The following is a 24,691-nucleotide window of genomic DNA, read 5'->3' on the forward strand; positions in this document are numbered from 1 at the left end:
TGGCAACTAAGTATCTATTTTATTCCAGCACTTCCAGCTTTTACTTTTTGTTAAACCTTATTTCGGTAACGATGCACCTACGCTAAGGTAAGCAAGGTAAGCATTGTTGGTAGTCCTTTAGAATAGCCCACGTGTTTCATACGTGCGCGGGTCCCGTATGATGAGCATACGAGGAGGTGATAAGGCTCAATTCAAATGAGCCTGTCGCTATCTGCCGCCTGATATGGAGTGCGGATTTCATGCCGTGTGATTGTGATCACGGCCATTTCGTAAGGCAATGTTACGAGATGTAAACCTGTCATGCGGTTGGCCATGACCGTGACCCTTGGGACACGTCTACCCTTGGATGTCCCGTAAGGCGAGTGTACGGGAAGTGAATACGTTGTTATGATGTATGCAGCGCTGCCCATTCAGCGTCGAACGTCTGGGTGCCATCTCTATAGTGGATGGTAATGTATGTGTGAATATGTGGGAAACTGCATATGCGTTACCCGTGTGGCGTAGGACACATGGGGGCCGTTCGTGTGTGCTGGCACGAAGGGTCCAGAAATGGATATTTATATCTGTCTCTGTGTTCTTCTGCAAGAAACTAACCACGTAAGCGCGTCATAAAATCCTTGATCGTAGGAATGACTAGTCTATATATAGGGAGAGTACGTAATTGTGCCGCCGATTGTTCTCGTATACCATATTTTGGTACTTGTTTGGGTGAGAAACGCTAGAACGTGGCATGCATCTTGCATCTTGCATTCCTGAGTTGTGTGTTTGTTTTGTTACCTTCGGTTGCGCTTCACAAAAAAAATTTATTTGGATCACCATGTTTTTACTATGAGTTTCTTAAAAATTTTATTTGTGTTGCGTTGCCAAATTAAATCTGTTCTTTTGAAAACTGTGGCTTAAGTTAGCGCTATGTGTTCTTACAGATGGCTAGCTTCACGCACGTGATCGTGGACACTGAGGGTTGGGCGCACTCCAATGCCCTCCACACCGGCCACTTTCCTCGTCTGCTGTGGCAGATGCTCAGGGCGTTTGACTACACTGAGCCCCCACAGTACTCCGGACACGAGTCTAGCTTGCTAGGCACCGAGCACTGTCAGATGATTGTGAAGATTCCTGCTTGCCCCGCTCGCTTGGATTGGGACTCGTGGCAGCTCACTGTCTATGGTAGGAAGCTGGCAGACTCCTGGGAGATTGCAGCTAGGAAGGCTATTGAGGAGTTCTCAGAGAAGCATAATGCAGAGGTGATAGATACTCCTTACAGTGTGTTTCCTCTGAGGGATGAGACTACTCAGGCCTATACAGATCGGGTGAACCGCAACCTGAACTACATGATGCCCGACTACAATGTCAGGACAACACTCTCGTTCAGCTACTCCTCAGCTTTGAGCAACATGTATGAGCAGCTTCGCGAGGAAAATGCGATATGCAGGAGCAAGGCTCGAGAGGCTCACCTCCATGAGCAGCACATGATTGGTACCCAGGACAAGATCAAGACCCTGAAGGCCAAGTCCAGAGCGAGGAAGATCAGGATTCAGGAGTTGCAGGAGGAGTTAGAGAACAGGACTCAGATGGTGCAGCACCTTGAGGGGCAGCTTCAGCAGGCCCAGGAGTGGATTGAGGACGCTCAGGCTCAAGTGCAGGCAGCAGCAGAGATGGAGGCCGAGGCAGCAGAGGAGGAGCCAGAAGAAGAAGAAGAGGAAGAGGACCCTGAGGAGATCGAGGGAGTGTCTGGAGTCGAGTCGGGACCTGGGACTCCGTGAGGACGTGGGTGGATAGTGTTGATTCTCCCCTTGCAGTGTAGCCTTACTGTAGGATAGTTGGGTAGGATGACCAACATAGAGCTTTAGGCTAACCTTGGGTTGAGAATTCTTTTGTGGCTCAGTAGTTCGAGTCATGTAGGATAACCCCTCGCTAGTGTGGTGTGTAGCCGGGTCGTGTAAGACCCCGTAGTGGTGTGTTGTAGGGTCGTTTGTGAACCCTTCTCCCATGTTAGTTTGTTGCCGTAGCACGGCTTGGTTTGTACTGAACCTTGTTCCAGCTGAAGCAGCGCGGCTGCTTAATGTAAATTTTACTCCCGTGATGATCTTTTCTGTCACTGTGTGAAATTTCAGCCATGAGTTGCGCTTCGATCGTCTTCAAATCTAAAATTTTGTTGAGCGATGTTTAGTTTTGCATGCGTAGAACTACTCTGGGCGAAACATGTTGAGTTGAGGCGGTGTCAATCGAAACAAGCCATTTTAATTCCCTTGGTGAACCATATCGCGAGAGAAATGATTCATGCCGTGTGTTCATATTATATATGCACATTCTTTACTTGCATGGATTAGTCTTGCTAGCGAAATGGCTAACCAGGGGAATGATTATTTTTGCAGATGGGTGATAACCATGACAATGATAATCACGAGGCACTGCCCCAACAACCTCCCTCTTTGGCTCAAGCTGTTGCAGCTCTTATCACAGACCGCAACGAGCAGACGGAGTTGATAAGGCAACTGGTGCAAGCCCAAGTCAATGCTGGCAGAGGTCGACATGCTCCCCCGCTAGCACCCGCAGAAACTGACTATGTCGGTTTTCTGGCCACCCAGCCACCTCTGTTCCACAAGGCCGATGATCCCCTGGAGGCCGATGCTTGGATTCGCACCATTGAGGATAAGTTCAGCATCCTCAATTGCACAGAGATGGACAAAGCCGCCTTTGCAGCACAACAGCTGCGGGGACCTGCAAAAATATGGTGGGTCAATCACAAGGCTCTACTTCCCGCTGGTACACGTCTCACCTGGGATGAATTTGTGGCAGCTTTTAAAGCCCACCACATCCCGACAAGCTTGATGAGGAGAAAGATGGCAGAGTTCCTAGCCCTGAAGCAAGGGACCAACACTGTGCTCCAGTATGCTCAGACTTTTAATCAGCTATCTCAGTATGGCGGTTTTCATGTGGATACTGATGAGAAGAAGCAGGATTGCTTCAGAAGGGGACTCAGCACAAAGCTTCAAGACAAGCTAGCTCTCACCACGTGCAACAACTTTACTGATCTGGTTAATAAAGCTATCACTCAGGAAGATGCCACACTGGCGCACAAAGCTGATAAGAAGAGAAAAGCACCTGCTGGATCCTCCAGCAATGCACCCCAGAGATACAAGCTGGTTCAGACAGGGAATCAGCAGGCTTCAAACCGTCCTCCACAGCAGGGCCGTTGGGTCGCTAGGCCACCCCAGCAACAGCAGCCGTGGGTACCTCGTTTCCCGACACAGCAGCAGAGGCCTTTAATGTTACAAGGTCCTCGCCCTAACAACTACCCATGTTACAATTGTGGGAATCTGGGGCACTTTGCACGTGACTGCCGTCTGCCACCTCGGCAGAATATCTACAAGACTCCCGCGCTGAGTCAAGGTTCCAGCCAGAAGGATCAGAAAAAGAAGATTGTACCTGCCAAGACTGGTCGTGTGAACTACACCACTCTGGAGGAAGTTCCGGAGGGCACCCAAGTGATGGCGGGTACGTTCTCCGTTAATCACTGCCCTGTTACTGTGCTATTTGATTCGGGAGCATCCCATACCTTTATCAGTCAAGCATGCGTAGAACGACTCCAATTGCAAGAAATTCAAATAAAAAGACCTTATGCTATTTGTACACCGGGTGCACGGTTGCACACCCAACGAATAATTCCGAGTGTGTCCCTTGAATTGGGTGGAAAAATCTTCCAAACTAAGCCCATTGTCCTTCCAAGCCAAGGGATAGATATCATACTTGGAATGAATTGGATGAAGGAACACTGTGTTATCCTTGATACTTCTTCTCGTATCATTCGGATTAACTCCCCCACATATGGTTTTACGGATATTCAACTTTCCAAGCATGAAATTCCAGCCACTATCATATACCATCTTGAAGGGAAAATTTTAGAAATAATTCCGGTGGTATGTGAATACCCCAATGTGTTTCCGGAGGACTTGCCTGGCATGCCTCCCGATCGGGATATTGAGTTTGTCATTGAGTTACAGCCTGGCACAGCGCCTATATCTCGAAGACCCTACAGAATGACTCCAAGTGAGTTAGCTGAATTAAAAATCCAGTTACAAGAGTTGCTGGATAAAGGCTTTATTCGTCCGAGCACCTCACCTTGGGGTTGCCCGGCTCTGTTCGTAAAGAAGAAAGATCACGGTTTGAGGTTATGTGTGGATTATCGACCTCTGAATGCAGTGACCATCAAAAACAAATATCCACTTCCTCGTATTGATATTCTTTTTGATCAACTAGCCGGAGCTAAGGTATTCTCAAAAATAGATCTACGATCTGGTTATCATCAAATCAAAATCAGACCGGTGGATATACCAAAAACGGCCTTCTCTACTCGTTATGGTCTCTACGAGTATTTGGTGATGTCCTTCGGATTAACCAATGCTCCCGCCTATTTCATGTACCTCATGAATTCGGTATTCATACCGGAGTTAGACAAGTTCGTCGTGGTCTTCATTGATGATATCTTGATCTACTCCAAGAATGAGGAAGAACATGCCCAGCATCTTCACATCGTACTTCAGCGTCTGAGAGAGCACCAGCTTTATGCCAAATTCAGCAAGTGTGACTTCTAGCTGAAGGAAGTGCCATTCCTCGGTCATGTCATATCTGCTGAGGGCATCTCTGTGGATCCCAGTAAAGTACAAGATGTACTTGATTGGGAAGCCCCCACTTCAGTTCCTGAAATCCGCAGTTTCTTGGGTTTAGCTGGGTATTATCGTCGGTTCATCCCAGAATTCTCCAGAATTGCGAAGCCGATGACTGAACTTCTGAAAAAGGGTGTCAAATTCTATTGGAGTGCCCAATGTGAGGAAGCTTTCCAGAAATTGAAAACACTTCTCACTTCAGCTCCAATCTTGGCCCAACCCGACACTACAAAGTCATTTGATGTCTACTGTGATGCCTCGGGCACAGGACTCGGCTGTGTCTTGATGCAGGAGAACCGAGTGATTGCTTATGCTTCTCGATCACTCAAGAGGCATGAAGAAAACTATCCCACTCATAATCTTGAATTAGCAGCTGTGGTCCATGCTCTGAAGATCTGGCGACACTATCTTTTAGGTTCATTGTGCAACATCTATACTGATCACAAAAGTCTCAAATATCTTTTCACTCAAGCTGATTTGAACATGCGTCAAAGAAGATGGCTTGAGCTGATTAAAGATTATGAGCTCGAAGTGCATTATCATCCTGGAAAGTCAAATGTGGTTGCCGATGCGCTGAGTCGCAAAGCTCACTGTCATTGCATCTCAGCCATACCATTAAGCGAGTCTCTTTGCTTTGAAATGGAAAAGCTGAATTTGAGTATTGTACCACATGGCACATTGGCTCATTTAAAGCTTACTCCTACTCTTCGTGATCTCACCATAGCGGCACAAAAGCAAGATAAAGGGGTGAAGGAAATTCAGAGAAGACTATCAGAAGGAGACCCTAAAGTGAATTGCTTCCACCAAGATATTGAAAATGTATTATGGTTCAAGAACCGATTAGTGGTGCCTAAGAATTTTGAGCTCAGAAAACAAATTCTTGACGAAGCCCATACTTCACGACTATCAATTCATCCGGGTAGCAACAAGATGTACCAAGACCTGAAGCAACGATTTTGGTGGACTCGGATGAAAAGGGAAATAGCCAAGTATGTGTCAGAGTGTGATATCTGTCGAAGGGTTAAAGCCAGTCATCTCAGACCAGCTGGGACTCTTCAACCCTTGAATATTCCAGAATGGAAATGGGAAGATATTAGTATGGATTTCATCGTCGGCTTACCTCGAACTCAAAAGGGTTACGACTCTATTTGGGTTATAGTGGATAGATTAACCAAGTCGGCACATTTCCTCCCAGTTAAGACAACGTACTTGACTAAGCAATATGCGGAATTGTACATGGATCGCATACTATGTTTACATGGTGTGCCAAAGACTATCATCTCCGATCGTGGAACTCAGTTCGTTGCCCGTTTTTGGGAGCAATTACATGCTTGCTTGGGAACACATCTTATTCGCAGCTCTGCATATCACCCTCAAACAGACGGCCAAACCGAGAGGATAAACCAAATTTTGGAAGATATGCTCCGTGCTTGCGTCTTGATCTATCCACAGAAATGGGATCAATGTTTGCCGTTAGCTGAATTCTCTTATAACAATAGTTATCAAGAGAGCATCAAAATGGCACCATTCGAAGCACTGTATGGTCGTCGCTGCCGTACACCTCTCAATTGGTCTGAAACCGGAGAAAGAACAATCTTTGGGCCCGACATGGTTCAAGAGGCCGAAGAACAAGTCCGCCTTATCCAAGCCAACTTAAAGATTGCACAGTCCCGACAGAAGAGCTATGCGGATAAAAGAAGAGATCCACTCGTCTTTAAAGTCGGTGACCATGTCTATTTAAAAGTATCACCTTGGAAAGGCGTGCAACGATTCGGAATGAAAGGGAAGTTAGCTCCCCGCTACATCGGTCCATATCCAATTGTGGAACGATGCGGTCCTGTGGCTTATCGGTTGGATCTTCCGGCAAACCTTTCTGCAGTTCATAACATCTTCCATGTATCGCAACTCAGAATGTGCCTTAGAGTTCCGACTGAAGCTGTGGCAAGTGACTCGATTCAATTAGAGTCTGATCTCACTTATTCTGAGCATCCTATCAAGATTATTGATCGCAAGGATCGAGTTACTCGTCGCACAACCAACCGATTCTACAAAGTTCAATGGAGTAATCACTCCGAAGATGAAGCGACTTGGGAGAAGGAGGAATTTCTGAAATCCAAGTATCCGGAGTTTTTAAACGCTCATCCAGGTACTACATCTTCGAACCCTTTCCGCCTGTTTGAATTCTCTCATGCTTGAATCTCGGGACGAGATTCTTTTAAGGGGGGAAGGCTGTAACACCCCTGTGTTAATCGTCTCGCTAATCAAGTGTTAACTCGCTAATCGTGGACTCAAATTCGTCGTTAACGCTAATCGTGTTTGCATAGTAAACATCTACTTAGCTGTGTTCGATCTCATTTTTGTCCTTGATCCGAGCTCCAAATCAACTTCCGCCCAAAACGAAAGTTGTAGATCTTCTTTTCCTCTACAACTTTTATTTTGGCCAAATTTCATGTTCCCATATGAAATTTGGAGTTTCAACTGGTCAAACTCGGGCAAAAATCATTTAAACGAAGAAACAGTGTCTCCACTGTGTTCGTCACTGTGACGCCCGACGCCATACCGGCGACTGTGCTCGTCGGCGCCGCTCCACGCGTCGGCCGTCGACGATCCTCGCACGCCGCGCTGCGCGTCCTTATCCGGTCGCGGTGCCGTCTCCGTTTTTCCCCTTTCATCGTCTTCTCCTTCCTCGAGCTCACTCGTAGCGCAGAGACGAGCTCGGGCCGTCGTCGTTCGTCGCACCGGTCAAAGCTCGCCACCCCGCCTCGATTCGTCGTGCCTGGAGCCGCGCGACCTCACCTCGCAACCACTCCGCCCCCCCCCCCCCCCGAGCCCGTTCGAGTTGTTTCCCGGCCGAATCAGGCGTTTCCGTCGCGGCCACCATTGCTATCCCCGTCGAGCTCCGCCCTTCTCCGTCGAGCCGCTCCTCCGACCATCCTCCGCATCAAATCGAGCCGTGGTGAGCTCCTTGCAACCCTCTCCTACTCTCCGACCCTCTTCCCGCCCGAATCCGCGGCCGCCGCCGCCGTTTTGCCTCGCGCCGCCGCGGAACGCGCCGCCGCCCCCACTGCGCACGCCGCCAGCCCTCCCTGCGCCTCCCCGTGCGCCGCTGCCGTGCGCCCTAGGGCCGCCTGGGCTCCCTGGTGCTCGCGCCGCCCACCACCGCCGCCGGCCGGCCCTTGCCGGACCGGAACATCGCGCGCCGCCGCTGCCTTGGCCGTGTGCCGCTGCGAGCCGCCGCGCAAGAGCGCCCCTGCGCCCGTCCCGTGCGCGCCCCCGACCCCCGACCGCCCTGTGCCGGCGCCGCCGGGTAGCCCTGGCTGCGGCCGGGAAGACCGCCGCCGGCGAGCCGCGGGCCGACGGCCGTTGCACCGCTGTGCGGCCAGCGCGCGCCGCCCGTGCGCGTGAAGCAGAGGAGGGTGCGGGCTGGGCTCCCTGGCAAGTGGGGCCCGGCTGTCAGCCCCCCCCTTTATCTTTTATGTTTTCTTTATTTTATCTCGGCTGAAACTTCGTAATTGCGTAGAAAATCACAGAAAAATGCGAAAAATGCCAAACAAATTTTGTTAGGATTCTAAAATCACAAGCTTCTGAGTAAAAATACTTGTGCCTATGTTTTGTCACTTTTGCTTTGATGAAAATTTAGTTTGCGTTAAACCTAGTATAATTATTGTAGGAAGTTCCATGGCTCTAAAAATTATGAAAAATTCGCAGTGTCTTACTCATTTCATGTGTAGCCCACTGTAAAAGTTTCATGGCCTATTGCTATGCACTTTTGGGTAGATCTATTTATGTTCCTTTTACCTTGCTAGGGTTATTTTAAATGCTTTATTAGCAGCAGCTTTGTTGGAAAATTTTGGGTGGCATGCTTTACTGCTTATCGTTAAGTTGGTAAATTTTAGTTGCTAGATCATGTTTGCATGTTAGAGTTTTTACTTATATTTTTCCTAGCCATGCTCTTTTCCTTTTTAAGTGTTGTTAGTTAATTGTTTCATGCATGCAAAGCAAGCCTCTGTTTTAATCGCTGCTGCCCTAAGCAAGCAAGTTTAGTAGTTGTTATTTCCGAAGGAAACACTTCAGGCTAAATGTTTGAACTTTGTTTTCGCATCGTAAGCTCTCATGCTTTGCGCTGAGTTCTAATTTTGTTGCATGTCATATTTTATTCGTGTAGACGCCGCGAACGAAGCTGTCCACGAGTTAGTTGCTGAGCCGGTCCAGGAGCCACGAGCAGGAGAGCAGCAGGAGGTCACCGTTGAGCCCGCTCCAGAAGTTTTCGTTAACCCTGCTGACCTGCAAGGCAAGCCCCGGAGCATAACCTTAATTCAATTTATTCAATGTTTATTTAAGTATTGTGCATTTATGTTCTAGGAGTTGAATGGAACCATAGTATGCATGTTTCCCTAGGTACCGTGGGCCTATACTAGTATGCAGGTGTCGGTAGAAATGCTCTGCTAAATAGGATTTCGGTAGAAGTCGAGTGATTACTGTCACTCGCGAGTTTAAGATCTTGATCCCTTAGCCTTGGCTTTGAAATGTTTTGTTGAGTAAAGAGAATTGGAGACCGGGCGGAAATGAGTTGGATTAATGGTATAGAATGGATGAAAAGAAATCTCCGCCTGTGTCGATTGAGGACCGTTCCGTTGTTGGCAGTGATGACTGAGTTTGAACAGTACTAACCACATGCCGGAAGTAGGAGGTAGTCGAAACCGGTAAGCTAATTACCTGATTTGCAACGATACTTTGAATCGCGACCTGCTACTCTGGGAGTGGAATGATGGCGGGTGTTGGAGTGTATGTCGCCTCCTAGTTCTCTGGGAGTTCGCTGTGAGGGACCCTTCACCCGGGTTTTGGCAGGCGTGATTCAGACGTCGGGGTGATGATGGGAACAGTTGACGTGTGTGGCCCGACGGGGTTTACGCGTGTCGTGTGAGTTAGGTCCACCTTGCAAGGTTAAATCGGATCGATTCGCCGTCTCTCTCGGTTAAGAGAACCTTGGTCACTTTGTCACATCGTAGTAAGAAGTTGAATTGAAAACGGGATGGAAAAGACTGGTTTGGAAGTTACTAAAAGATAATCTGTTCCACCATGTGTGTTTTAGATGAATAGGCGAACTTAGTAATACTTGGTATACTAAATGGAGCTAAAATATTGAAAGTAAGGATTCACTTCTAGCAGCTTTTCAGCAAAAGAACTCCAGAGCCAAAAAGCTTTGCATGTCTAGGTAATGGGCTAAGTATACCCAGAGTCGGGTAAGCTTTGCTGAGTATTAGTATACTCAGGGTTGTTGTTATAACCCCTCTGAGCAGGTTGTGTCCCTGCGGACTTCGAGGAGATCTGTGCGTCCTGGATTGGACAGCCGCTTCCTCCAGGTTGGACCGTCGAGTGGGCCCCGTCTTCCCCGTGAAGATTGGGCAGGTTGGCGTCACATCGGTGGGCAGGATGTGGAGCTCCCCTTTTATCATCGTCGTAGCTATCGTACTGTATTTCGAACTCAGTTTTAAACTTCCGCTGTGCGTTTGAACTCTGTTGTTTGTATTTAAATCTTTTATGTAAAACCTGTGTTGTAAATTAATTTGAAGATTTCTGTATGCTGGTAACACCTGTGCTCGTCTTCGTACGAGTCTAAGTGCAATTGTGATCCTGGAGTACAGTAGTTTAATCGGGATTTTACCCGACAGCCTGTCAGGTTACACCGTTTTAAATGCACAGTAACTTGATTAAGTATTAAGATGATGGTTAGTGCATTTAAGCCGGTTTAATTTGGACGGTGCTGCTACAATAAGCCTCTGCTAGACTGCTACATAATTAAGACTGCAATTCTTTCATTCTACTGAGACAAATGACCAGAGTCAATTGTTCAAAATAACACCACGATCTTGAAACAAGTTTTGGAACCCTCAGTAATTTAAACATTTGACCATAGGCCCATCAAATATTTCTAATGCTTCGTCGTTTTCTTAAAGAGTCAAATAGCAAATGAAAGGAATAAACCAAACTAGGGAAAGTAAGCGGGTTTTGATCTCCCAGAGGTAGAAGGTAAATAAACATAAATTCTTGAACAATGATGGTCGCTGCACCAAAAGAGAAACAAATATGTTTACATGTGCCGAAATAACAGGATAAATCTTATGTATCTGTGTACTTGTGTGCTCAAATTTTAGTGTTAAGAAGAAACAAAGAAAAGAATGCAAGATAGTTAAATACTCTGGAATCAATCTTAACTGTTTGTGCTTCACCAGCACTGCTGCACAAGAGCTATGCTGTATGTTCATTTCTACGGTGGCCTGCTCCAGAGTGCAGTCTGTTCTTCAAAACTACCAATAACGGCAGATTGCTCTTTATTGCCTAAAGAATTGGCGAGCCGACTGTAATATTCTTCAGTACTGAAATCAGCTAATACTTCCACTGAACTTGCACTCAGCTTGTCGACAATAATCTGCCCATTCATACTTGATGTGCTGTTGGCAACAATGCTTATTGGCTTTGGTCGCAAAGATGGTTTTATATTCAATCCCTCCACCAAGTAAACAGCACCAAGGACTTCTCCCAGAAACATATCCTATAATAATTACAATGATATAAACCCCAAAAAGTGCAATCAGTAGTGAATCAACTACGAAAGTTAGGATAGGATATTTTTTCACAGGTGTAGTTTTAGGCTCTGTTTCAAAATAGGTCTTGGGACAAGTGATCCAAATCCCAGAAAGCTCTAGGTGAAAGTATTTTTTTTCTCTAATACGCATGAGCGCATCATATTATTAGGGAAGAAAAATATAGTAAAGAAACCAGTTTAAACCATTACAATAGGTGCGCCACAAGCTAATAAAACACACGACCGAAGGTGAAAGTATCTTATTTCAAGCTACTTTTGTTCACTGTCATCTAGATGCTGTTTGATAGTTGCTGAATGTTTGAAACAAAATCTGAGGAAATAAAAATGCCCAGTGTAGGGCAGGAAATTAAGCGGTAGCTCAACAGTAATGCCCGGTGATGAGACTCCTTGGCCATTAAATTGGAAATTAGCTCGGTTCAGATTAATCTAAGCAAAAAAGAAGGTAAGCTTGGCTATTTCCTCGACCGAAAATTTGAGTGCCTTGCTTTTAATTGGACGATTGACAGATTTGAGTCAGTTAAATGCTCTAGGGCACCCAGTAAGCAAGTCCCGTCCGCAAGGCATTGCAGAGTATGGATCTGTGAATCCTTATGGAGTCATTTATACTGTATAAATGAACAAAATTCCTACTATTCCCCTTTTCTTGGCAAGATTTAGTTGTTGGAGAAAATAGAAGGAATTGTAGATATTTACCATGTGGCGATAAAGCCGATGCTTCAGCTGAAGATCATGCAGCAAAAGCAACAAGCGGTGCACAAAACTTGACTCAGGAGTGTGATCAGCATGCATTAAAGCTTTAAGGATAGAAGGAAAGGAAGCAGCTTTTCTCTGAGAGCTAAGAGGAATCAGTTCGATATCCAGAGAGGACTCCAGGACTGTTTTCGCAGCTAGCGGATCAAGAAACATATTAAACTCTGAGTATCTGTTTGACGGAACAGTAAACACATTTCCCTTGGAATCATCATTATCTACGATATGGCCTCCAACAACATAAACCTTCTGCATACAAGGAACATTTCCATAACAATACTAACAGTGACCAAACTGAAATTAGCATAGATCAAAATTAGTTGGAACTGCATAGAAGAAGAAGGTTTCAAACAGCTGACCTCTATTACAGAAATTGCATCCCTGTCAGAGAGCACGATATTGGCCAAATTTGTAAGAGGTCCATTGGTAAGAATAGTGATCTTCTCATTTGGATCAAGCTGCTCTTTGATAGTCTGCCAAACTTCAAAAGCCAATGGCTGCCGAAGTTCTGGATGGTCAGTGTTTCTAGGAGCACCATATTTACTGAATTTTCAGCAGTATACCTAAAAATGGAAAGCATAGATTTGTTTTAAGTATCTAGGCCATGTGCACTAATTTATATGATGTTCATCTGGTAACTAGAAAAAGATACCTTCTAGGACTTCTTGGCAATGATCGTGCTAGTCCATAGAGAGTGTCCGAATCAATAAGTCCTCCACTACCTTGGGGAATAATACTGACATAGTGACAACCAAGACTTGGAGTACCTAATGCAGTGGTATTACCACGTCCAACAGGAATGTCATCGCGACCCATCATATGTAAAATGTCATACATAATATCAATGCTTGCAACATTTGCCCAACCATTACCACTGACTAAAATCCCCTGTAACCATTATATTAAACATTTGCCGAAATAAATACAGGACCAATGTTTCAATGCAATGGATACTGTGTGAGTCCTGATAACCGTACCTTTACATCTATTACTTCAATAGGTGCCTTCAAGAGGTATATTAGGGACATAAAATCTCCGGGACTCATGTCCATGTCAACAATAACAGATTTGCCAAAATATTTGTGTTTAAAGTCTGGTTTGTAAAGAATCTCTCTGTAAAATGGGAATTGTGCTTTAAAGTCAAAACTGCCAGAGTTCTCCAGACCATTCAGTGCCTGTAGATCATAGTTTAGTTATAAGAGTAGAACCCACATCAATGATGCTGATGAATGTTTGGAGCAATGTTTATCTTCATGGATTAACAATCATGCATGTAAGTGCATTAACTCATTCATGTAAAACCTTGTGTGACAGAAACAGTTACCGAAAGAGCAGCTGAACACCAAAGGCTAAAGCGCATGCAGGATTGCAGGCAAAATGAGATGTTAAATAAGGTTCCATTATATTATTAGTAGATTAGTAGACTACTTATAACAAGATTTAAGTTTAGTGCTCCCTCTAGGACAAAAAAAGATTTTGTTTAGCCTCTTCTACTATCTTCAAAATACATATCATTCTACAACTTATAGACAGATTTGGCCCATTTTTTACAATATCCCTTCCTAACATCATCATTACTAACTTGTTTTCCCATGCATGTCTCATTTCCACTGCTGTTTCACCTAATTAAACAGCCATGCATATAACAATTAATAGGAACACTTTAGAAGGAGTAGATGAGGGTAAGATGGTCATGTCATCTACCTTCTAAGTTCTTGTGCCCAACTCTAAAATACATCTATTTGATCCAGAGGGAGTAACCTTATCCAATGGAAGCACTAAGTTGAAAAAAGTACAGGCTCATGGTGGTGTAATTCTGTGAATGGTAAGATGATGTTGAGTAAATAGTTTGGCACTACCAAAAACGTGAGAAATGCAACACTTGTAAAGAAAAATGCAACTGGCATATACGATAAACAAAGAAGCAAGCTTATTAGATCATTTCAACTTACATACTAGACACAAAATAGGTACAATGGAAAAACATAAGATGGAAACCTTGTAACGGGCCAAAAGGCAGAAAAGCGTACCTCAAGGAAGCTCTTGAAAAACTCCCTGTCCAAAGGGCTATTCATATCCACGTTTGGTTTAGCCTTGATTGCAACACGAATGTGGACTGATTCTGGACCAGAGACTTCCTTAGTGTATCCATCCTAAGAAAAGCAATTGATCAGAAATTGCATTGCCCCTACACAGTAATATTTTCATCCATCAAATACATTTGCAAAGTGAAAGAGTAGGTTTTCCAATGTCCAATACTAAATAGCAAACATTTGCATTGTTTGCAGAATGTCTTCTTCATGTGTGCTGCTCTGTAGTTAAGATGCATGGATCACAAATACCTATTTTGTCTATTACTTGGATGCATCATATAACAGATAATAAAGGTATGCACATGAGGGTAGTTAATGGAATTTTTTGTAAATTTAATCAATATCAGCAACAGCTTTTTATCAGGAAAAATAATTGTTGAATTGTCCAAGACAATTTGGCTATATTGGAGTACCTCACATCTTCCTTTATTACTTCCCTTGATGCGACAGAAGCTATCCGTAATTCCAGTTTGAACATGACCGCTATGAACTCCGCCTTTTTGAAGACCAAACTTGGGAGTGGTGCGGCCATCAAATAATGGGTTGGAGCCATCATGCACACCATATGGTTTGTTTGAAGTTATAACTGTAATGTTCATATATTCAAGCTCAGCAAAATCATTTCCAAATTCACCGTTCTTATCATTGCGCATGCTGGAGATGGCAACACCAGCAGTAAAGGAGTCCCACATAAAATAGCTCTAGAGAAAAGAAAAAAAATAAAATAACAAGGAAAACAACAACAACAACAACAACATAGCCTTTTTTCCCAAGCAAGTTGGGGTAGGCTAGAGATGAAACCCGAAAGAAATAAGTTCAAGGTTCAGGCACATTGATAGCTAGTCTCCAAGCGCTCCTATCCAAAGCTATCTCTTTAGAGATGTTCCAATCCTTAAGGTCTCTCTTAACCGACTCATCCCACGTCAGTTTAGGAAAATAACAAGGAAAAGTGAAAAAAAAAAACATGTGGCAAATGAAATGAAGGAAATGGCATGAACTTACTGTGTAGAATCGATCATTGAACCAAGTATCCCGAGCCATCTTTAAAGACTTGAAACAGTATTGTGCCTCATAGGTACTTTGGTGACGTTGGAATTCATAGAAGAATTCTTCATTGATTGGAATTGTATTGGTCGCATCAAGAGGAACAAGTGTGATTGGAATGCCAGAATGAAACACCTGATGAGGGTTATATGTTAGCTAATTGAAAAAAAACATCCTATTCTATTGTTTAGCTCTTCAATCCACAATCTGCCACCATATATGTGAGATTGTTTCACCCATCATCATAATTGTGTGTGTGTGTTTTTGTGGGGGGGGGGGTGCAATAGATGGGGGTCCAAGAGCAAGAATAGGGCCGGCCCCAGCTCCAAAAATTGCAATGCTATCAGCTTGAGCCTGTCAAGGTACAAATGCCAACAAATCCTAGTACGTGAGCTACATAGCCCAGTTCATTAATGACAATAAGTTTTTCAATATTACTCCTCCATTCAGTTATGATAGCTATATTTTCACATGGCACAGTGACCAAGGGCACGAGTTGTTTGGTTTGAGGGGCTAAACTTTAGTCTATGTCACATCAAAGAGAACCTTAGTATTTAGAAATATTAAATAAAGGTTAATTATAAAACTAACTGTAGAACTCTGGGGCTAAACTGCGAGACGAATCTAATGAGGTATATTAATTCATAATCAGCGTATGGTTACTGTAGCATCACTGTAGCAAATTATGGATTAATTAGGCTCATTAGATTCGCCTCGTGAATTAGCACTCAGCTGTCAAAAAATATTTATAAACAGATTTTATTTGATACTTCAAAATAGTAAGATTCCTTTTGATGTGATAGGGACTTAAAAAAAGTCCGTGGAAACAAACAAGGCCCAAGTATGCTTATCAATCCATTAATCATGTTAACCATCGTCTCTTCGTTTCTGCAATTTCTTCTTGGTGAAGCGATTATTAACTGTCGCGGTCCATGTGGAAAAACAACAGATCCGGTTTTTCTCCTTCCTGAGGCACGCATGCTGGCGCTGGAGTTACTGCGGGGGATACCAAACAGGCTACTTGAGGACTTTCGAGGCAAATGATTAATATAGCAATTTTTATGGTGAATGGAGGAAGTATCTTGTATTTTTATAGTGAATAGGGGCCTCCATTTTTTATTCTGCACCGGGCCACCAAAAAGTCAGGGCCGGCCCTGAGCAAGAATATAAGCGTGAGAGCAAGAAGGATATCATTTTAGTGCCATAGTGGGGCTTGTCTTCTTTTATGTTCTTATTTCTGGGAAATAATGAGTAAAAATGATCTTTATGCTATATGCGGTAGCAAAATTAACAGTGAAGTGGCAGGAATGGCATGAAGGGGATAGAATTTTTGCAAAGTGATGGCTTAAAAGGGAGCACGAGTTATCTGGCGGCAGATTGATTAATTATCACACTGGCATATGAGTAATCTACTATAGCTGATTAGTTGATCTGTTACTTGAAGTGAAATAAAAATGAACTAAAGATAGATTCATGCATTATTGAATTTTATGGATGCAAGATTAAGCAAATATAGGTACACAAGAGTTTACAGCACACTTAACCATAAAACTAAATTGAGTACCAATGTGACAACTAACAAGTGATTTATAGAAAAGAACTTGTCATGGAGGGTAGACAAAACAACAATAAAAGATAAATGAGAAATAGGGGCCCAAATTAAGAAATGCAGAAGTTGAAATGAAATTACAACATCCACTTTCAAACTTCAATCAGAAGTGTATGATAGACATTGTCCTTTGAATGTAAATCTTATACCTGATATGCGGCAAAAGGATCTCCAAAAATGTTGAATTCTGAATTCGGATTAGTAGAGTAACTAGTAAACAAGTTACCATGGTCACCACACTGCTCTGGCATGCATGATGTGGTAGCATTTTTTGGACAGCAACCTGTAGGATTCTTTGATCTCACTCCACCACCCATAATGTATATGTGCTCCACGTTTCTTTTCAGGTGTGGATGTGTCATGAGAAAAATGGCAAAGTTCGTATGTGCTCCTATGAGAATAACAGTTGTAGGGCCAGCAGATATTGTGTCTATCATTACTTGTGCTGTAGGTTGGTGAAGTGGTGTGTATCCTCTGTGACCCTGTTTTACAGATTAAAATAGTTACACAGAGGTGATAGTAAATACTGATAGTAAATACTAAGTTAATCAAAGTAGACATGCTGTCTTCCATGAAGCATACTAAAGTGATCACTGAACATCGCAACAAGTATTCTTAAATTGGTTTTATTTTGCCTCAGCCAAGAGTGCAAATAACTTCCTAGTAATCAGGTCATCTTCAAAGTTTAAACCAATCAGACACCAGTTAAAATATGAATGATTGCCCAAGACATCAAGATACATAATGCAGAGCAAGCTCTCAAGATAAATAATTCATGGTGATAGTTCAACTCCATTTAACAGCACGAAATGCCTAAGGTAGCAAAAATAAAAGGGAAAACATAGGACCAAACACCAAAGTGTGCTTGACACATGTTCCATATGGACAAGGATCTTTTTCAAGTGATAGCAGCACATCACCTGCCAAACTTTATTGTATTTATTTCAGAAATCAAATAAGCTGTCAGATGATGCAGTGAGTAGTAATTGACTAATTTTAGGACAACTGACTCTGCTAGCATGTGCATTTTCATTCTGAGAGATGTGAGCATCAACAAGAGGAACACATAAGTGATGCATTACCTGTGGAAGGAAACCCCTTCTGATTCCAAAGTTTGTGTTTATATCCAACCGCCCACCACCTTCTAGTGGAATAGCTTGCCTGTACCGGCAGCCTCCTATTCTTGACATGCCCTAAATATTAGCGTTCATATTAATGTCTAGGAATTAAACAAGAAAACAATAGGATAAATGATAAATCCCCTTTCTTGAGAAATGAATAGTCTTCTCTTCGTTTGAAGAGAGGTAGGTCTCTAGATTACGAAGTTACAATGGAAGGTAAAATAGAAGTTCATACCTGATCAATCAATGGTAAATAACCACCGACATTTGGATGTATGGTGCCAGAATTTGATATTCCACCATCACCACCGACTCCAACCGGAATGTCATCACGGCCCATCATATAGAGTATATCATACAGATGATTCACAGCATGTCCAGCATCGCTCCATGCATTCGCATTGATGGTTACTGCCTGCTTATGTTACCAAGAAAAAGTAGCATATATCATGCATTTTAGAACAAATGAAGTCCAGCAAAAAGTTGCCCCAGCTCTGAAGTTTATCTTGAAAAAGGGACAGAAGCAGACATAGTGATATAAAGCAATGTTTAGGGTCTGATAACAGAAACAATGAAGATTCAACTCACACATGCAGCGAGGTTACTGAACAAACAAGTGAAACAAAATAGAAACATGCAACTAACATACCAGCTTAGCGGTGCCTGGCAAAGCCTCCAGACACAACCTCTTCTGACATCAACACAACAAACAAAGCTTGACAGCACCATCGTGGTTACTGGTTACTGCAATCGAGGACCACCACACTTGAATTGCCCCCGAATCAATCACTGTGCATTCTCTTCCCAAACTTGAAACTCTCAACAGCACCAGTTACATTCAGCTTGCGCCCAGCGGCTCTTTTAGGGACTACAAGTCTACAACAGTCCATCCATATCATCAGAAATAAGCAGAACCAAGCGGCAAAGTAGCTGAATAAGTGCATTATCCTCGTATGACAAGATCCCAATCTGATCTGTGACATCACAGCTCTATTTGTCTTGTGGGGGGTGACGGGATGGTGAAGAAGAGAAGAGGCCTCCTTGGTATCTCACCATTCTGCCACTTCCACCGATGTGGCCTCAGCAGCACCCCGCTCTGGTGGCGGCCTTCGTCCATCCGCGGGTGCCACTGGTATTCGTTGAGAAAACGCTGAGGCGCAGGCAAAGCGCACCGTAGCGACTGCATTCGGATTCGCCTGCCGCCGAGGCCGCGCCGCCACATGTGGTGCCCCGCAGCCGGCTTCTGCCTCGCAAGGCACTCCGACTCGCACGCCGTCACCGGCCCGCCGCGCGGGTGACCGGCGACCTGGCGGCTGCGGCGGCGGCATGCCATCCCCCCACCCTCACCTGGTCGGCCCATCAACTAGAAGGCCATCGAAGACCTGAGCTGAGTGTGTACCTGAGCCTACGCGAGAGCCCACCTTGAGCCCACATTTCAGAACTATCAACCAGCACGTGTCGAAAGTACATGCTAGGGAATGCAATTATCAATGGAGATTTAAGGGAGAGCTTCGATGCTTCGTCATGGTATTAAATTATATACCCCATCATCAATTGCTGATATGGCAAGAAGAGATGAGTGAGTTTCATGGTGTGAGATATGAAACTCGACCGGCACAGTTACCTAGTTATTAATCTTAGTAATTGTACTATGAAACTGTACACTGAGACTGAGCTTATTCAATGCGATCATGCCACATGCACTCTATGCACAGTAGCAGGACCATGGTTCCTAGCAACATAATTTTATTTGAGTATTCTTTAATCTTAGCTTAAGTTTTTAAGTACTTCTTAATTTTAACCCACTTCAGCCACCGTCCATGCAGCATCACCTAACTGTCCATGCAGCCTCACCTAGGTGAAGCCGTGAAGCCTAGCTTGCGGGGCTTGTTAGGTGATTGTACGTACATTCATTAGTTTTCATAATAAATTTACCTAACCCCCTTAATTGCAGTTAGACTACTTCACCCCGAAACTATAAAAGTGGATATTTAACATCCTTAACTTTGCAAAACCATTCACTTAACCCTCTTTCCTGGTTTTGCCGAGTGGTTTCATATATGTGGCATGTTGAGCTAATTATAAACGCTTAGGTGGACCATCTGACATGTGAGGCCCCCTTGTGAGTGGCAACTCTTCTCCCCTCTATTCTTCTCCCACCTCTCTCAGACTACTCCCTTCTCTTCTTCTCCAACCTCCTTCGCATCGACTCACCTACCACACGGCCGGTGCCGAGTCGCCTACCTTGCTACCCCCTCAGAGCACGACATCGCCCACCAGCTTCAGTCATTGCCGCGGACGGCCGCGACCCTTGCACATAGGTGGCCAACAAGGACGAGACAACGGGTCCAGCCTCACCCAAGGGTAAGGGGCAGAGGCGGCGATGGGTGATGCAATGGGGCAGGACTCGTCGCCGGAGTGGGATGGTGGGGAGGCGGACCGGCTAAGGTGCCTCAACGACATGCTCCTGAACAGGCCCCGCCTCGGCCTGCCCCCTCCATGCCTCGCCGTAGAAGCCCGCGCTCGGAGAACGCTGTGGGAGTGGGTCCACTGCCCTCCCCGCCGGCGAGCCGGAGAACCCACGCTCGGAGGCAGCCGGGGCACTGCGGCGACGGGTCCACGCCACGCTGCGGGAGGGAGAGAGAGAGAGAGAGAGAGAGAGAGAGAGAGAGAGAGAAAGAGAGAGAGAGAGAGAGCGAGAGAGAGAGGAGGCGGTGAATGAGGGGAGGACCGGAGACTTAGGTTTTCAGCGAGTGGGCTACGAGCCTTGTTTGGACTTGGCCTGTTAACGGAAGCGGAGCATTGTAAAGCGTCCGCCTCTGAAAATAAGACTATTAACCGAGGCGGTTACTTTATTGTTGACCGCCTCGGTTAATCTATTTTGCGAGGCGGTTTTTTTGACCGCCTCGGTTAATTGAAGGCATTAACCGAGGCGATTTTTCAATGTGTCTGCCTCCGAGGCAATTTTAAAGTGCCTCGGTTAATAGAATTTTGTAGTAGTGCTAGGTGAGCATCGGTACTCGAAGTGAATGTCTTTCGGCAAGAGTATACCTCACCTCGATCCTTTTTCCCTTAGATAAAACACAATACCCAAGGTCGTTCTACCTCTTGTTCTTCTAGGGCATAGCTAGTGCTAGGAGGCCATTACACATCTGTTCCTCGTGGAATACGATACCCTGAATACTTATGGGTGAAATACTATAATGGTATTTCTGTACACTTGCAGACTTTTTTGTAAGAGTTAAGAAATATCAACAAGTAGCACTACGCGCTCTCCGACAGCAGGCACAACGACGTTGGTCTGAAGCTCGCCAAGCCACGCCCGGCGGCCTCCTCCGGCATGTCCCCGGGCCTCGGCATGGAGCGGGCACGGGGTGGCGGGGCCGGATCTGCCGCCGCCGGCCTCCTCCGGCGCGGCCTCGGGCCTCATTGTGGAGGGGGCGCGGCCCTGGGCCTCGGCGTGGGCGCAGCGCACGGCAGCGAGCGTTGGTGCCGACCATCGGCGGGGCACGACAACAACGGCGTCGGTGCGGCCTCAGCTTCCACGCGCCCGAATCCACCGCCGACGACTAGATCCGCGACCGTGCTCGCCGGATCTGCCACTGGAGGTCAGATCCACGCCTGCGGTGGCCGGATCTGGCGCCCGGCAGCGACGGCGGTGCGGATCCGGCGACTGGTGGTGTGAGCGGTGGCGATGAGCTCAGCGGGCCTGTGGATGGGCTCGCTGGACCTGCCCACTGGGTTTTTCTTTTTTTTTATTTTTTTAATTCGATTTACCGAGGCGGGCGCGAAACCGCCTCGGTTAATGACTCTATTAACCGTGACTATTCCTCGGAGGCGGTTGCCCAGTCCGCCTCTGAAAATGTTTTTTGCCCGCCTCCAATAACGTTTTGTGTAGTAGTGTGGTCTGTCAAGCGATTCTGGTATACAAATGTATTGCTATAACCCCAAATGTGAGGGAATTCCCAAGACCCACCTAAGTGTGATGGACGGAAAGAGCTGTCACCACCTGCCGCCTACCCTTGCTACACCATGGGGAAGCAATAAACAAAGGTAACCTAGGGCCCAGACACCACATCTATATCTTCGATTACTATTCTAGAGTATTTGTGCAGGGTTATCCTATCTTTATCAAGGGTCCCTACTAGAGTATATGCTACGAGAATGGATGATGAACCCGCGAACGAATATCAATGAGAAAATAACTCAACCAAGAACTTAAGCACTTAGATAAACTCAAGTACTTACTCAAGTGTAGTATATCTGATGAGGATACACGGCAGAAGAGCAATGCCGACATGTCCAACTCTTCTCCGACCTTTCTCCTTACACACTCCCTACCTAAGCCTACAAGTAAGTGGAGTCCCTCTACTTCTTCCTATTCGTGTGTTGTGAGAGGGGTGATGGAGGCCTTTATAGCTCAAGAGGTAGGTTCCTGCCAAAACAAGTATGGAAATCTTATCTTCTCGGCTTGAGTAGAGGCTACTCTTCCTTGAAGTGCACTTAGACGGGATGCAGGTCAAGTTTGGCTGACCCCAGTGGACCTCCCCCGGGTTCACCTTCCTCTAGAATGATGACAAATGGACCCTAATCTTCAGGTGCTACTTGGTGCGCATGTTTGCTCTTATTTGTGGGCCCTCCTTGTAATAAGTGAGACACAAATCAATATCTTTTGTGCATTTTTTCTTGTGTTCACGTGAGTTTTCTTCCGTGTTTTAGCTGTGGGTGCCCGAAGACCACAATTCACCAAAACTTATGGAACTAGTAAGATTAAAACCCTATAACTAAGTTTGGTGGTGAAATGATATGAAAAGCTGCAGGAGTTGACGGTTGATTTTACGACTTAAGGATTGTCAACACTACTCGCGGCGCTACTCTGGGACATGGAGGAGCGTTGGGTCCCGCCTTGCAACAGAACGGGAGGCGATCGTGCGAGCTAGCGCACGAGGCGTGGGTGCGGGCCGAGGCCGCAACGCAGCTCCAAGCAGCGTCAGTTAACGCTCGTGGGCACGATGAGGGAGATGGCCCAACATTAGCCGATGAGTGTAACGTGGAGGAGGTAGACGAGGGAAATTCGTTGGAGCATGAAGGGGAGAAGGGCGTCGGAAGGTGGGAGAGGCCGATCGAGAGAAGGGATAGAAGAAGAGAGGGGAGAAGAGTTGCCACTTACAGTTAGGCCCCACGTGTCAGATGGTCCACCTTTTTGTTTCTATTCAGCTCAGCACGCCACGTATACAAAACCACTCGGCAAAACCAGGAAAAGAGATTAAGTGAATGGTTTCACAAAGTTAAGGGTGTTAAATATTCGGTTTGGTGAAGTAGTCCCGCTGTAATAGGTAGGAGTATGTAAACTTAATCCTTAGTTTTCATAGTAGGCTAAAGTCCATACTACTCTCTCCGTCCAAATTATAATTCAATTTAGATTTTTAGGTACATATTTTCTATATATCTAAATATAGTGTGTATTTAGATGGATAGTAAAATATATGTATGTAGAAAAGTCAAAATAATTGTAATTTGGGACAGATGTAGTATATACTCCCTCCATCCAATTTTGATTGATATATTTCTATATGTCACAATGACCAAGATCATAAGTGTGTTTATCAATCTACTATTCTTTATTGAGGGAGACTTCTACCACACCCCATATTGAAAACCGACGGACCAATCAAATTGCAAAGAGGAAGCGAAATGAGTTATTGGATGGAGACTAAATACATCAATCAAATTTGAATTTCTCAATTTTGGTAATATATCTGTCAAAACTGGAAGGAGGGAGTATATACCAAATACAAGGAGTACTACTAGTACGGGGAGTACTGGTTTAATTACGTATGGAAACTAGCTAATCACGGAAGGAGTAGAGTACTTGTTCAAGTACGTATATATGGAAACTAGCTAAGCACGCGGAAGGGTTCGTTGGGAACGGGGATCGATCGAGCTGAAGAACGTGAGGAGTTGGATAGAACAAGCTCCGGCGCAAGATGGTCAGAATGATAGACCTGCACGCGTATTGCAAATCTGAGCGTTTGCTGATCCATGGTGTGACCTCGGAGTCCTGTCTTCAGCGCTTTCGCTCTGCACGATGTCGAAAAACTCGATCCAGCACTTGCTAAAGCCCTCACAGTTTAACGTACCTTGAGGTCGAACTCGGAGCGGTTCTGCTTGAGGATGTAGAGCAGCGCCAGCAGGTCGTCGGTGTCCGTGTCCGTGTCCACCAGGATCCGCCGCGGACCACCAGCGGCGGCCTCCACCGCCGCGCAGCCGGCGACGACGAAGGCGGCCGCCAGAACCGCCGCCCTCCATTTATGCAGCGACATGGTCGTCGTCTTCGTCGTCCACCCGCTCACCATAGTAGCTCGATCGTCGGCAAGTCTATGCCGAGCGACGAGAGGGATGGGCCATGGGGGCGTGCGAGGCAACACACCGGGCCGAGCTTTAAATGAGGGCACGATGTGATCGAGTAGGAGGGCGCGAGTTGCTGGCCTGTGGACACAAGGATAGGCCGCCACGTTGTTTATTGCGCGCGTGGTTCGCGTGGCTCGGTGGTGCCATTCCTGTCCATACCGCCGGCCGGCGAGCGGCGAGCGAGGTTGCTACTCCGGTCCCTGTCCGGGCTCGAAACGACCGGCCGGCGCCCGCGGCGCGGCCGGGATGCTATCGCGCGCATGATGAGCTGCCCTTGTTGGACCGGATCGGACAAAACCGGGCCTCTGGGAAGGTTCCGTGGTGACAACTGGCAAGGTTGTTAGTTTCAGACTAGTTTGGATAACAAACTAATCACAGGATCATGATAAGGT

The 24,691-nt window shown here is 45.6% G+C and overlaps 1 pseudogene; it reads right to left on the reverse strand.

Moving 5' to 3' along the window:
* Positions 1–10,760: 10,760 nt before the first annotated feature.
* Positions 10,761–24,319, reverse strand: LOC120698751 (annotated as a pseudogene).
* Positions 24,320–24,691: the final 372 nt, after the last annotated feature.

Source organism: Panicum virgatum, chromosome 3K, assembly GCF_016808335.1.
Source record: "Panicum virgatum strain AP13 chromosome 3K, P.virgatum_v5, whole genome shotgun sequence".
In the NCBI taxonomy this organism is placed as follows: domain Eukaryota; kingdom Viridiplantae; phylum Streptophyta; class Magnoliopsida; order Poales; family Poaceae; genus Panicum; species Panicum virgatum.